At 36.5% G+C, this 14,849-nt stretch overlaps 1 protein-coding gene across 1 annotated transcript in view; it reads right to left on the bottom strand.

The window, feature by feature from the left end:
* The window catches only part of ADAMTSL1 (ADAMTS like 1), a 1,070,304-nt gene that overhangs the window by 483,383 nt on the left and 572,072 nt on the right, over window positions 1–14,849 (bottom strand). The gene's annotated exons all lie outside the window — the stretch shown is intronic.

The raw sequence follows: 14,849 nt of genomic DNA, 5'->3' as shown, positions 1-14,849 counted from the left end.
TCATTCACTTATCTTCCAGATTAACTAGGGCCCAAGAGTAGGGCAACTTCTGGTTATGGGAATGGGAAGCAAGAAGGATCCTGTACCCCAACAGAGTATAAAACTTTTGCTTAGGGGAAGTGGAAGAGTTCCCTAATGTCTCTAAGACAGAATACAAACTTTTCTGCCTGGCATTTAAAGTCCTTTGCAATTTGGCTCATTTTGATATTCCCTATTGCATACTTTATAATACAGTCAAATGGGCCAACTATAAATCCAGACTTCCATCCCATCTCCATGCCTTTGCACAAACTTTCTTCCATGTGCAAAATGTATTCCTCCTCATCTGTCTCTTAGAAATCCTTCAAAGCTCAATCCGACTGCCATCTTCTAGAGAAAACCTTCCTGATTTTTCTAGCTCCTCAAATTGTTCTACACACACACACACGTTTTCTTCCCCCCAAAGAATGAAAAGGAATAGAATATGTAAAGAGATAAGTAAAAAAAGAAGAATAAATCAAAAGATCAGGGAGAAAAGTCTTTATTCTTACTATTAGACTACAGAGATAACATCAAAAACTACCCATCTATAGGCCTACTTTCCCATCTATGCACCATATTGATGAGACTAATTTACCCATGAATGGCCTCAAACCTTTTTTTGAAGTTTACCCATTATTAAGATCTATCATGGGAGCAGTGGGATGGAATGAAGGGTTAGTATAGAACAAGTAGGCTTTCAAAAGAAATATTTAACAGAATGAGTACATCTTTACAATTTTCCAATTGACTGCAAAATTTTGAGAATACTTGTGGTTCCCCCTTTGCTTATTTTAAAATTTAATTTAAATTTTTTTTTTGTCGGGTGATGATGGTTAAGTGACTTGTCCAGGGTCACACAGCTAGTTAGTGTCAAGTGTCTGAGGCTGGATTTGAACTCAGGTCCTCCTGAATCCAGGGCCAGTGCTTTATCCACTGTGCCACCTAGCTGTCCCACCCCCTTTGTTTATTGCTGATTATGAAAAAGCATCTGAATCCATAGAGCAATAAAGAAAAAGGTCTCCTCTCCTTACATGAAAATTCCTTGAGAGATGTTACAGCAATGACCGTCAGATCATAAGTTTTGGGTGAGGCATGAAACAGGGAGACATATACTCGCCAAAGGTGTTTGGGACTATGATAGCGGATGTATGGTGTATAATCCAAGATGAAGGGGGATTTTCCTGTGGATCATGGGGTCTTTCAGATGCTCCTGCTTGCAGATGGTATTGTGTTGGTTACATCAAGCCTTGGAGCACTGAAGAACCTCCTGAAAGAGATCAGTAACCAATCAAAAGAATATGGTCTGACTTTCCATAGGAAAGACCAAGTGGATTAAGAATGCATTTGCCCAGATTACGACAGGTATCTTGACTGACAACCTACAGAGTTGACCCATTAGTATGTACATTTAATATGTATGTATTATAGATTGATGCTAAGTTAGGTTCAAAGTTAAATAAAGGAAGAAAATAGGATGAATTGCCTTGGCCAGATTCTAAGCTTCCTTTATTAACCTCAATTTTCCCTGGAGAAAAAGTCAATCATTTAAAAAATAACTGGTGTTGTTATATGGCAGCAAGAAAAGAATGAAAAATAAATATTACACAGAAAGCCATGGAGAGAGGCTTAGTGTATATGAGCAGGATGCAATCTAACTAACTAGGATCTTTGAAGAAGAATGGAAATAAAAACTGTCAAGGAAATTTATGATAGAAAGAGAAGGAAAAGTCATGCATCGAGGGCAAAAATTGACAAATGGACAACCTGAGTTTTCCACTGGTATCCTTGTGGAGTCAGGAGAAAGTATGGAAAGCCTTGATTACACTAGGTAGATCCCCTGGGAAGAACTTATGGGCAAAGATGGATCATGGTCTCTTAGGGTGGATGGGCAAGGATGGTGTGCAATCTCCAGGAGGTTGAATAGAGTTTAGGTTCACTGCTCTTTGAAAAAGACCCCGGAGAAAAGACAAGGGCAAAATGTGTTTGGTCTGGGGCTGCTAGGTGGTGCAGTGGATGGAGCACTGGCCTTGGATTCAAGAGTACCTGAGTTCAAATCTGGCCTCAGACACTTAACACTTACTAGCTGTGTGACCCTGGGCAAGTCACTTAACCCCAATTGCCTCACTAAAAAAAAAAAAAAAGTGTTTGGTCTGAGTTTGCAGCAGGAGGGAAATTCCTGCTGGGATCCCAATCAGACCTTGGGTCTCTGCAAGAGGAATATGGAACCTGGGTGGGGAGGAGTGCTAAGTGAAACCACAGATTCTCATTCTCCCCTAGTCATTCATAAGGCTGTTATCTTGTTAAACAGGTATAAGAATAGTGCCTACTTCACAGGGTAATTGTGAGGATGAAATGTGATTTGTAAAGCACTTTGTAAACCTTAAAGTATTACAGAAGTGGGCAGCTAGGTGGTGCAGTGGATAAAGCACTGGCCCTGGAGTCAGGAGGACCTGAGTTCAAATCCTGCCTCAGACACTTAACACTTACTAGCTGTGTGACCCTGGGCAAGTCACTTAACCCCAGTTGCCTCACTTAAAAAAAAATAAAAAATAAATAGTGTTACAGAAGTAATAGATATTGTTGTCATTGTTGTTGTTATTGATAAGCTCCTTGGTTTCTAGTTCTGTGAAAATAATTGTCATTTTAAATTCCTCTTTTGGGCTCTTTTTGAGAGTTAGTAGAAACTGGAGAAGTGTCTAGTCCTTCATTTTGTTGGTCAAGTAACCCAGATCCTCCTCCATTCCTCTCTGCCTAACCCTAATATGCACCCTCAGTCCCAGAGATTTAACCTTCCTGGGCCTTAATTATTTCATCTTTAAAATCAGAGAGCTGAGCTAGAAGAGACTTTCCACCTTTAACATCATGTGTTCCAAGACCTGGTGAGACATGTGGACAGGGAACAACTGAAGAAACCTGAACTGTTTATTAAAAGAAATGAGGCAAGAGAGCTACAGGTAACATATAGCATGAGATGGAAGAAAAACAATGAATAAGGAATTAGGAGAGACTGACACTAGCTGAGTGAAAATGGGAAACCCATTTAACTTGAGTTTCAGTTTCTTTATCTATAAAATGAGGATAATGATTGCTATAATATTTATTTCCCTACTGAGTTGTTGTGAAGACCAAATGAGACAATGCATGCAAAGAACTTTAGAAAGGTCAATTATTATTATGGTTGAAAGAGGTGAATTTCTCAACTGGACTATCTGAAAGGAATCAAAATAATCACCTTGGTGTTTGAAATGTTGCTGAAACTCTGGAGGCCTTTAGAATTTAGAACCTTGGTATTTTATGTTCAAAGCAACCAGAAAACTTGTGCATGACTTGTGCATTATATTTCTTTAGGCTATTGGAGACAGTTGGGCTTTTTGACTCAAATATTCATGAAATATCTAAAGACAGTTAATTACCATAATTACACCTTTTTGTCTCTACAGAGTAAAAAAAAAAGCTTTGAGCTATGTAAGAGACAATCATTCCAGTTTAAAAGGTTTTAAAGGGTAAAGAGAAATGATAAAGGTATTTTTATTAATAAAAAGTATAAAAGAACCACAGCCTTATTTTGTCAGCAATTTTAAATAAAAGTTACCTACAAAAGAACCTAGACTATAGCTTCAGAACCCTAAATTACTTAAGAGAAATTACTGTAAATGTTTATAATAGCCTATAAATAGTCTTAATCTGACTGTATCATTTAATAATAATAATTATATCATTTAATTTCAAGGCATAGCATGATCAAAAAGTATTTTACCTCATTACTATATATTTCTATTAATATTTTTTCATGAAACTATGTTTGGAAAATTCCACTCCTTTGCCTTTGCTTTCATATGGAAGACACACACTACTTCAGAAAACATAAAAGATGGTATTCATAGAAAAGAATGATAAAGAGAATATTTATGTAAATGCCTAACCAGTAAGAGAATGATGAATGTCTTTGAAAAGCATCTTGAAAGAGGAGAGTCTTTTTTTAAGATCCGATTTAGAATAATGTATTAATTAAATGGGAAATAAAAATTAGATATGAAGAAATAAGAGGGATCAGACAGACACGAGTTACTAGTTTATCCATGTTAATGAATGTCACTCTGAAAAATAGTTATAAAAGGGATTTCCACATCCAAGGAAAGAGTTTATGTGTATAATGACATGCAGTAAACTTTGTTGAATTAGAAATCTCGTGTACCACAGCATTTTTGATACTTAATTGTCAACTTTTATAAAGATCTCATTTCTATAGCACTTTTAAGGTTTACATTGTGCTTCTTTCATAACATCTAATGAGTCAAGTCAACAAGTATTTATTAAACACTTACTACTTCCAGACACTGTGTTAAATGCTAGGGATGTAAAGAAAGGCAGTAAGTCTCTGCCTTTGAGGGGCACACAATCTAATAGGGGCGACAATGTGCAAATTACTAAGTACAAATATATCTATCCATCTCTCTCTCTCTCTCTCTCTCTATATATATATATGGGATAATTTTCAAGGTAATCTCAGGAAGGTATTAGCATTAAAAGGAACTAGCAAAGTCATCTTCTAGAAAGTGAGATTTAAGCTAAGACTTGAAGGAAGTTGGGGAAGGCAGAAAGGAGGAGTGAGATCATTTCAGGCATGGGGAGGGGGGATAACTAATGAAAACAAATGGAAATTGCATGGATTCAGGAAATAGAATGTCTTGCATGAGGAATAGCTAGGTAAGTGCCACTGGATCAAAGAGTATGTGGAGGGGAGAAAGATATAAAAAAAAAAGACTGGAAAAATGGGAAGGGCTTTAAAAACCAGGCAAAATCATTTATACATGTTTTAGGAGTAATAGGAAAACAATGGAGTTGACTGAATAGGACATTACTTGGTTAGTCCTGGGATTGAGGAATATCTCTTTGATAGATGCATGGAAGATGGCAACAGATTGGATAGGATGGGTGTATGAGAGAGTGAGGCATCTAGGATGATACTTAGACTGGGAGCTTGAGTAGCTAGAAGGATGTTGGTGTGCTCAGTAATAATAACAAAGTTAGGGGACAGCTAGGTGGCGCAGTGGATAAAGCATCAGCCCTGGATTCAGGAGGATCTGAGTTCAAACCCAGCCTCCAACATTTGACACTAGCTGGGTGACCTAGAGCAAGTCACTTAATCCTCATTGCCCTGCCCCCCCAATAATAGTAATAATAACAAAGTTAACAAGAGTGAAAGACTTGGGAAGAAGGGATAATTAATTTAGTGAGTTCAATGAGAAAGGAAGTACAGAGATTATTTTACAGATAGGAAACTAAGGATGAGAGATTGAGCAACTTTTTGCTAGTTTACAAACCTAGCTAGTTTTAGACATGATATTCAGACTCAGTCCTCTACTGACCCCAATAAGGAGTGCTTTCAATTTGGGGTAGGGAATATTTTCTATCTATTGGTGCTCAGGCTAACTCTAATATAGTTCTTGTTCTCATTTGTTCAGTCATTTCTTTTCAGTTACAAAGAAGAATATAGATTATCTGTTTGATTCAGCCCCAAATCTCTGATACTATGAATGTCCACAACAAGCCCACTATCTCTCCACCCTGAAAACTTCTCCACAAGCCAATGCTTGTCCTATCATTGTCTAGATTCTCCAACCACAGTATCATCTGAATATCAACTTTTCATGAAAATTAAAATCACTCTCTTCTTTGCCCTTGTCTCAGAGGAATTCCACACTATTCTGAAGATGTTAACCATAGAACATGGCCAACAGTTCAAGTCCAAAATTCAGGAAGCATTCTGTACTAAAAGAAAAAAAAAAGGCCTAAAACCTCAAAACATTACCAATACATACTGTTTTGAAAAACAAGTCAGCTTTTATTAAGAGCATCTTACATGCCATTCAAATACAGTTACAATCATATTTTCTTTCCAAGCAACCACTGCTTTGGAATCAACAAAACAATCAGTTTTGAACAAAACTGTGCTTGTAACTTATTGTTTATAAATCATCCATGCTACAATAAAGTAAATCGATGATACAGCACTGCTCTTCTGCACAACAGAGCCAAAAGCTCATAATTTAATGAGTCGGAATTGGACACGACAATTCTGATGCTCTATTAAAGGTGATTAAATGGGATTCTACCAACAGGACTCCCAGAAGTGAAAGTATACAAACTCAAATTGGCAAAAATGATTAAAGGAAGAAATGAAATGAGGTAACTAGGGAAGTATCTATTTTTTAGAAGGATATTTGTTGTGTATTTGCTAAATAGGCAGCCTGGGACTTGGAATCAGGAAGACCTCTATTCAAAGCCTACCCCAGACATATCCCAGATGTAGCAGATACAGCACTGGACCTGAAATTGGAAGGACCTGAGTTCGAATATCACCTCAGACAATTATTAGATGTGTTACCCTAAGCAAGTCATGGTCCTCTTAGAGAATGGACAAACAACAACAACCAACAACCACAACCACAACAATACCCCAAATATTTATTTTGCTGTGTGACCCTGAACAAGACACATAATCTCACTTAGTGTCAGTTTCCTCATCTGCAATATGGAGATATCATGTAATTCACAGGTTTGTTATATCAGAATCAAACGAAATTCAATACACACACAGAAATACAGATATACTCTGTATACACTTTGCAAATATTAAAGGATTTATGAATGTATTTATAAATGCCAATTATTATTAATAATCTTAATAATAATAATAATAATAAATACTGAATGACTAGGTAGGGAGATGATCCTGTGTTCAAGTCAATCCATTACCAGTAGAAATAAATAAATAGATAGATAGATAAATAAATAAAATTAGTTAGATCCAAAGAAGACAGAAAGGACCTACTTTTCAATAATGGGCTTTTAGCTGATGAATACAAAATTTGCCAGGACATTTTCCTTGTGAACCTGTTTAAGTTATTTAAAATCAATGGAATACTTACATCTAATCAAAAGAAAACATCTCTAGCAATACTATATTTTTCCCCCTGGAGTAAGATGTTGAGTCAATAGGAATATTTATTAACAAAGTATCCAGGTATGTATTGAAAGTCTATAATATCATATGGAGAATAAATTCAATTCTATTTAATTTGTAAATTCTACTACTAATATTACTGCTAGACATTTATCTATCACTTTAAGGTTTTCAAAGTGTTTTGCCCATATTATCTTAGTTGATTCTCACAACAAGCATTACAGTTATCATTATTCCCATGGAGCAGATGAGAAAACTGAGGATATCTTGTCTTTTTTTCTTTTTTTTTGGAGGGGGGGAGGGGTGCTATTTTTTATATTCTCAGCACTTAGCATAGTACCTGGCAGAGAGGAGGTGCTAAATAAATTCTTGTTGTTACTGTTGTTGACCTGCCCATTACTACTAGTAAAGGTCTAAAGCAGGGTTGAAGTAAGAGACATCAAGCAATAAAATGATAATTAATACAGTAATATCAGCTTTTGAATATAAAATATTTCCAGTGTGATTTTACATCTGACAATTGAGTCTCGATGGACATTGTCTGGAGCAATATTGTCTAGGAATGGATTTTTAGGATTAAAGAGAATAAATGTACATACTTCATTACTTTTAGGAAAAAAAAACTTTCACATGCATTGGGAGTTTAGTTTTAAAAAATCTAGAACAAGGAATTTCTTTTGGTTAGATGTTTTGAAGCAAAGGCTCCTGTGGAACATGTATAAAGGACAAAACCAGCCCCTAAAGTAAACCCTGAGTCATGTCCTACAAAGACTGAAGAGACTGGGGAAGTTGTGCTCCTCATTCCCTCCCCCCCCCCCAATCAGGGTCTAAAAGAAACCGAGAGAAAGGGAAAAAAAGAGGTTTCGGGGTTGTTTGTATACTTTTGGTCGTTTGAAGCTATCTTGTTTAACTAAGGATTATGACTACAAGGCTTTGCCAGTGAGAATGACAGCACCTAGATTATTATTTTTTTTCAATCAGTATTAGTAAATGTTCAGATTAAGCAGTGTGGCCACCTGTGTTCTACCTGAAATCTATCTTGTACTTTCAATGTGTGACCATGGCTCAGTTCTGCTTGGGTTACATCAACAGCTGTGAAGGGATGAACATGAAAAAGGTGGCCTTTTAGAAGTACCCAGTATGAGAATGGACATGCACAGCCTTGTATAAACTGTCCAAGTCTACATCCTTTCTACTCCTTTCATTATGAGGGAGGGGTTCTTTTGAACATGCCTGCCTCACATAAATGCTCTGTCCAAACTTATTTTTCCTTCTGCCCCACAATATTCCTCATTTGGAGTTAAAAGCACAAAGTTGGGTTGGAGAAGTTTGCTTAGGAACAGCCTCTGACCTCTGCAGGAAGGATTTCATTTTCCCTCAGGGCCTTTTTATGGGAAAGAACAAACAAACAAACAAACCAATTGTCTGCTATTTCTCAAATAAAAGAACTATTCATTGTTTTTCATCCAGACTCCCACTGACTCAATTATTTTCATTATAATTCTCAAAGAATCAGATTACTCTACCAAAGTCTCATGCTATGCTTTTCCCCCAAGTGGGTAAAATATATTTTCCCATTATTTTCCATTCTGGCCAGGCGAGGCTACTTCTGGTTGCCTGACCAGTACATTTCACCACTCCCCCCCCTCCCCAATCAATGCCTTTTAATGGGGTTGACCTCTTACCTGGAATGCCCTCTTTCTTCATATTCACCCCCTAGAACTCCAAGCTTACTGTAAGGCTCAGCTCAGGTATCACCTCCCTTTCCTGATAACTGCAATTGTTAGTGTTCCCCATCATTGTTGTGTTGATTTTGCATATACTTTTTATTTTCTTATCTGTTTACATTTTATATCCTCCCCACAAAGGAATAACTAACACACATTCCACATTGTAAGGTTTGCAAAGCCCGGTACATATTATCTCATTTTATCTTTACAACGAACCTGTGGGATAGACATTATTATTGCACCCATCTTAAAGATGAAGAAAATGAAGCTGAAAGCACTTTAGTGACTTGTCCATCTCACACAACTGGTAAAGTGCCTGAGGCAGGATGCAGATTACTATTTTCCTGAATCCAAGTTCAAAGTTCTAATAACTATGCCACCAAACAGGAGGTTACGGGATGCTTAGATTTTTGTCTTTGTATTCCCCAAACCTAGCAAAATACCTTCCATATAATGCTTAATTAATTATTCTCAAATGGAAGGATCTGCCCCATTAGGGTTCCAGAATAGATTTGCATGCTCAGGAACTCTTGGATACCTCAAAAGTACCAAGGACAGTTGAGGACCACAGTTTCTCTGATCAGAATAAATTCCCTAGAATCATCCAAATAAGGATTCAAGTTCTCAGAGCTCTGAAAACAACTTGAAATGTGGGAGTCCTAGGTCCAGGCAGTGCAAAACTCTGACATTTAATTCAGACTTCTCATAACATTTTGCCTGCTTTCCCTCATCACAATTTCCTTTTGATATAGGGTTGGGACATATCAAGGAGTTAAGGGACTATTAAATTTTAAACTGACCAACTAGCCATCAGGACAGAAACATCTAAGAAGTAAGGGACATAAACCCATTAGGCGTGGCTGTTGCCTGGCCAGGAGACATAGATAACTCCAGAAGCCAGGACCACCATCCCTCACTCAAGTAAGGGAACTTTCCATAGTCAGGTGGTCACCCCATCCTTCCTTCTCCCATCAGTCCTCTATATAGGCTTTGGCCTCCCTTCTGGTCGAAGAGAAAGGTGACTCAAAGAATCATGTTGTCTCTAAGTCTCCCCCTCTCCCTTTAAGAAAAGTCTTTGACTTCCTTCTTGGTCACTTTCTCTAAGTGCCTAAATAAAAGACTATTTTATTCTAATGGGATTGTGTGTGAGAGTTGTGATTCTTTAAAGATGAGTACCTAAGAATCTCCACCACCTATTTCTCGCTGCACCACAGATATCTGCATACTTGCCCTTTCCTTACGAGTCTGTCCTTTTTCTTTAAGGTAGTGATAGTCATTAAAAACAGCAAAAATAACAACAACCACCACCTTTGTATTGCCACTATGTGTCACCAGTATGCTATATCCAGCAGGAGATTAACAAATGTTTGTTGAACAGAATTGTGTATATACTATATTGCATGCAAGATTTCAGGTGATGGTTGTCTACTTCTACCCTGGAGTAAGGGCGTGGTGTGTGTGTGTGTGTGTGTGTGTGTGTGTGTGTGTGTGTGTGTGTTTGTGTGTATGCTTGCTCCTGTGTATATGAGCATGCACAGCACACACACACACACACACACACACACACACACACACTGAATTGATAGACCACTAATCTAAATTCATTAAATAAAATTCATATAAAATATGCTACCATTAAGTGTAAAAGTTCCAGGTCGATCACTTTTTTTTTTTTTCACAGCTAGTAAGTGTCAAGTGTCTGAGGTCAAATTTGAACTCAGGTCCTCCTGAATCCAGGGCCCATGCTTTATCCACTGCACCACCTAGATGCCCCCAGGTCTATCACTTTTGGTGTTAGTGCCAAAGCTTTCCTAGGGAAATTAGTAAGCATAATTTCTAAATGTAATATCTCCCCTGAATAATATTTCTCAATGTATGCGAAATATAGATAAAACACAGAAATTTAATTCTGCTACAAGAACTATGTACCCCAAAAGCAAGATTTGACTAAGGAACAGAAAATATATTTATTTCTCACTCTCTTTAGTGGAAGAAGCAAGTATTCTAAGTTTCCACTGGAAATTCAGTTCAACAAATGTCAGTTAAAAATTTATTGTGATTTAGGCACTCTTCTGGGTTCTGGTAATGAAAAAGATGAAAAAAAACCACAATCCCTGCCCTCAGGAAATTATCATTAAATATAATACTACAATGGTCTGCAAAAAAAGGGGAGAAAAGAAAAAGGATGAGAAAAGAAGAAAAAAGTTTGTTAGAACTAGAATGTCAAGGAGGTAAAGGAAAGCTCACAACTGAATAAAGAGCTCTTTTTTTCTGTTAGATGCAGACAAATATAGCCTACCTTCCTGCATATGCAAACCCTTCTATTTCTTTTCCATGACATAATGCAGAAAGGGTGAAATTATGCTCAAACACCTGGAAAACGCTTGAGGAGGAAGCAAGATGAGAAGAAGAGGAAGCTCTCTGACAAATCAGTTCTGGAAAAATACACTATTTATGAAGTTGGTAAATTGAGCTTGTGTGTGAAATACAGACAGCAGTAGGTAAAAAGCCAGGGTTTTCAAGTGTCTTTGTGAGTTACCCCTTTCTTGAACAAAACTGACTATCTTACAGGTTATGAAACAGAGTCAACAATTTTATATCCCAGAATAGGAAGCTCTCTCTCTCTCTCTCTCTCTCTCTCTCTCTCTCTCTCTCTCTCTCTCTCTCTCTCTCTCTCTCTCTCTCTCTCTCTTTCTCTCTCTTTTCTTCTTTTTCTTCTTAAAGCTGGTTGTGTTTTATCTAATCATGTAATGCAAAGAATGCTTTTTTCTGTGCTATACCTACCACTTGAGCTGACACAAATATAGGCTTGTTAATGACTTCCTAGCTTGTGTCACTTATAAAGAAGCAATTAAGGGGTTATATGCTTAATTTAATTCACAAAGACTATATCTAATCTATCCAGGACCTATATTTAAATTTTTTTTCAATACCCATTATACTTCTGGCTGTAGGGAAGTAGGGCAAAACATCCTTGATGTTTTAAAAATAGAACAGAGAAATTATTTGTAGAAGTTTCTCTCTCTAACATGATACTGGAGTGGGATTCTCTAAGGATATTTCTTCCAGGTCTCTTTCCATCTTTTTCAGCCAAACATTATTTTTACAGGCTTCAGCCTCTCTACGTATCTTCTGTTCTGCAATTAGTAATATGTCTATTTCTATCCTTAACTGTTAATAGCTGGATCTTAGGATTGAAATTTTTTTTAATTAATAAAGTATTTTATTTTTTTTCTGTTACATGTAAAGATAGTTCTCAACTTTTCTTTATACAAGCTTTACAATTTCAGATTTTTCTCCCTCCCTCCCCTCCCTCCCCCCTCCCCTAGACAGCAGGCAATCTGATATAGGTTATATATATATATATATATATATATATATATATATATATATATATATATATATATATATATATATATAATAACATTAAACATATTTCTGCGTTAGTCATGTTATAAGAGAAAAAATCAGAGCAATGATGAAAATCCTCAAAATAGAAAAAAACAACAACATCAAAAACAAAAGAAATAGTATGGTTCAGTCAGCATCTATACTTCGCAGTTCTTTAGGATTGAAAATTTTAAAAGGGATTTGAGAGGGAAGAAAAAAATAGAATAAACAAAAAAGTGAACTGAAGGATTACAGAGTGAATGGGGAAAAAATAAAGCAGATCACAAGGAAATTATTTTGCAGGAAATGGAGTCATGGCTCTAATATTCTGAATGTCATGATGTGCCTAGGAAAGAAATCGGCAATAAGAAGTTTTAAAAGGAGGAAGGCAAGGAAAGATGGTAGCAAAAATGTGGGGAAAATGTTTTGCTGATTTATTAGCAATAAAGATATGTTTATTATAAATATGTTTAGTATTGTTATTTTACTTTTTGATTTTACATAACCATCATTTTCAAATATGTCCTATTGTCACTTCTCCCAAGAAAGTCTTTCCTTGTAACAAAAAATAGGGGAAAAGTGGAGGGCTTTGGGGTGGGGGCTGTCTAAGTAGTTGAGGAAAACAGATACATCAACTATCTGATTACATAATCAGACAGTTGTTCTATCTATCTATCTATCTATCTATCTATCTATCTATCTATCTATTTATTGTTCCATAGCTCTAGGCCCTGCCTCTGCAAAGAAAGAAGGTGCATTTTCTTTCCTATTCTTAGGAGATAGTGTGGTTCAGTGGATGCAAAATTGACCTAAAAGTCCTGCCTCTGACATATACTGAATGTGTGGTCCTGGGCAAATCCCTTAATGTATTAGAGCTCTAGGCTACTCTCTAAAACTACAAATTATGAAAAAGGGCTGAACCTGCATTGGTACAGGGATGCAATAACAGGTCTAACCCTTATCTCTATTCTTAAACATATATATTTAGATGAGGTAAGAAGGGTTAACATTTGAAAACTTAGTCAAGGGGTTCTCTATAATCCTTGATTCCATAGCAGGACATGATTATGATAATTTCCTACCAATATTTTCCTCATGATGCTGCATGCCTGTGAATCATGTGAAACAATAAAACCTTTCTTCAAATTCAAATTTGCTAATAATCCAAAGGCAATGGAGAGAACTGTGGGTGTGTGTAAGTTGTCATATATTCACAGAAACTCCAAATGAGAAAGGACTTTAATGATTATTCTAGTGCTGTCTGTATCTCACTTCATTATTCCCTTCATACACGCATGTCTTATCTCTAGGATTAACAAAATGAAAACAAAGGAGTAACCCCAAAATGGTCTTACCAGGGTGTATTTATTAGAAATAGTGGAGAACTAGTAGTTAAATTGGTTGTCAACCAGCCAGTTAACAATTCCATTTGTCTTGTTTCCCCGACTAGACTGTGATTGCAAAAAAAATCATCACTTTTTTGGGTTGTTTAAATCCCTTTCATGGCATAACAAAGTGTATTGCATGTGGTTAAGGATTCAAAAAAAAATATTTCTAGAATCATGAAATTTTATAGGTTGAAGAAACCTTGAAGACCATACCTGAACAAAAACTCTTTTTACATTATTGATGGTTGGTCATTGAGTCTCTGCTTGGATGCCTCCCGGAAGTGATGACCCTGTACTCTTCAAGACTGAACATTCCACTTTTGGAACCTATTGGTTGGGAAGTTTCCCTTTACAATGAACTCAAATTTGCCATGCTATAACACCTGTCTGTTTTTCCTCCCTAGTTCTGTTTTCTAGCATTAAGAGTAAAGCAGGGGGCAGCTGGGTGGCGAAGTAGATAGAGCACTGGCCCAGGAGTCAGGAGGACCTGTGTTAAAATTCGGCCTCAGACACTTACCACTTACTAGCTGTGTGACCCTGGGCAAGTCACTTAACCCCAATTGCCTCACCTCCTCCCCCCAAAAAGAAAAGAGGAAAGCAGAACAGGATTGATTCCTATTCCCAATTATATCTTTTCAAATAGAGAAAGATATCTATCGCATTCCCCCTAAGTCTTCTCTTCTCCAGGCTAAGCACCCTTAGTTTCTTAACTTCCCATGTTGTCATCCAATGAGGTCTTACATATAGGAAACAACACAAAATGATCAAAGAAAAATGATACCCAGAAAAAGGGGGTGGACCTGATATTGTTCACCATATCCCTAGATGTGACTGTGACAGTAATTTCTCTATTATTGGTGAGATTCTCTTAATACAGATATGATTTAAGGAGAACCAAATAAGATAGTGATCTGGTTGCCATATGAGAAATGGAGTAGACATTTTTTTTTTCTTTAGGACCACTATTTTATTGTTGCCCTTTCTATTACAGGGAATGTATATACTGGGTGGTAATAAAAAGTCAATGCCTGTACAATACATTCTACAACTGAGCACTACTTTCTGTAACTGAACAGGCAAAGAGAAATTACAGGGAACATCAGCATCTGGCAGTATTTTTCCAAAAAAAAGTAACTGAAATGGGTTTAAATTGATTAACACTATTAAATCACATCTAATATTTGATACTACATGATTTCAATACAGCTATATGATACCATTATACAAAATGTGTTAACATCAAAGAATACAACCAAAATTAAGATAACAAACAAAACCTATATAACTTTTTCTTACAGGAAAATACTTTTGAAGAATGCATGTAACTTCCCATTATTTTAAAGAAAATCTACT

Source organism: Dromiciops gliroides, chromosome 1 (assembly GCF_019393635.1).
Source record: "Dromiciops gliroides isolate mDroGli1 chromosome 1, mDroGli1.pri, whole genome shotgun sequence".
In the NCBI taxonomy this organism is placed as follows: Eukaryota; Metazoa; Chordata; class Mammalia; order Microbiotheria; family Microbiotheriidae; genus Dromiciops; species Dromiciops gliroides.
The sequence above is the reverse complement of the archived record's forward strand: the minus strand, read 5'-3'. Positions and strand labels throughout refer to the sequence as shown.